Genomic DNA, 1540 nt, shown 5'->3' with positions numbered 1-1540 from the left:
AGTCTTGCACCTGGGTTGAAATGGATTGAGTTTTGGGTCTTTAAAAGTTTGGGTTTGAGTTTTGCTACTGTTACATTGTTGATCGCTGCTACTGCCGTTTCCTCCTAGTCTCAAGCTAAATTTCTAATTCTATATTGTTGTATTCAGGTTTACATTTCTGAGTTCTATCTAATGTGAGGCTTGATTCAAAAATGAAATGAAAACCTGGAGCTTTGAGCATAGTGTCAGCTTGTTTTGCTCATAGTTTTAGCTTTATTTTGTTTTTGAGTCGTATAGTGCATTGTATTCTGCTGGCTATTGATAGTACCCTTCTGAGAGCTGAATTTGGTTTGTAATTAGCGGGTGACTTCATTTTCTATCAAATATCTCATAGCTAAATGTTGGTTTTTGGGCAGCTGAACTTCTATCCCTGAATCTGATCCTGGATTATTATAGAAACTTGACGAATAACTTGTTTAGTCGAATCAGTAGTTAGACTCTACTTTCAATCATGTAAATCGAGTAATGTGGACTGTATGAAAGCTTCTTTTGTTGTGTAATTCATTTGATTTGTCATGGCAGGTTTGGTACACTTAAATAGTATCTGGTTTTCATGAATTGGCAGATTGAACGGGTTTTAAGTTAGTAGTCAGTTTTATAGTACTTTTGGACAAGAAAAAATGTTTTGGTTTAACACTTTAGGGTTTGAGCCGTATATAGAATTACCTTGATTATTTGTAAACATGTTGAATATGAGGCTATTATTTGAATTCAGATTCACTTATTTAATAGTTTCATGAGGTGTAATTTGTCATTGAATATATTGAAATGAGGTTTAATCAGGTGAAGAATCTCGCACAGTTGTTTTTGTTGAATTAGCTAAAGAACTGATTTGAATATGATAGTATGATGTCCAGGCGTCCCTTTCGTGAGCTGTAGGGACTCGATCTCGGGTCTTGTTTTGGCCTTGCGTCATTTTAAAAGATTTGTTTTGCCTTGGGGTTTGGATTCCGAATCCAGGTTGAGACGAAAGGGGATGGCTTGTATTTACAACTTTTTTTTCGGGCCTGTAATTCGAGCCCACTTGTTCCTCTTCAATCTTGAATGGGTGTGCCGCATAAGTAATTGGGCCTGTTTTAGTTTAGGCCCTCTCATTAATTGAATGAGTGTTTATTTTAATATCAGCCTTGTAGTTGAACGAGTTGGGATTGAACCACTCACTTGAAAGTAAGAATTCGAATTCCATTAGTGTTTAATTAATTGGATTCCATTAAATAGATTTGAGGCGCCATATGTAGACAAGTTTTAATTTATGGCCCTAACGACTAAGTTTAGAAATACCTTTAATAGAATAATTCGGGGCGTGCCATTAGTGAATTTTCCATGGCCCTCGCAAATTTGAAAGTGCGTAGTCGCTTTAGGCGCGTTATTTTAATAATTTACCTTCCTAAACTCGGGTGCGCATTTATGTGACCCAAATCCAAATCTCAACAATGTTAAAATATTTCAAAGACCACGGGTGCATTTATGTGACGTGGTTTAAGACGTATTTTAAATGACG

The sequence above is a fragment of the Nicotiana sylvestris genome, chromosome 6 (genome assembly GCF_000393655.2).
Source record: "Nicotiana sylvestris chromosome 6, ASM39365v2, whole genome shotgun sequence".
Classification (NCBI taxonomy): Eukaryota; Viridiplantae; Streptophyta; class Magnoliopsida; order Solanales; family Solanaceae; genus Nicotiana; species Nicotiana sylvestris.
This window is presented reverse-complemented; position numbering follows the sequence as displayed.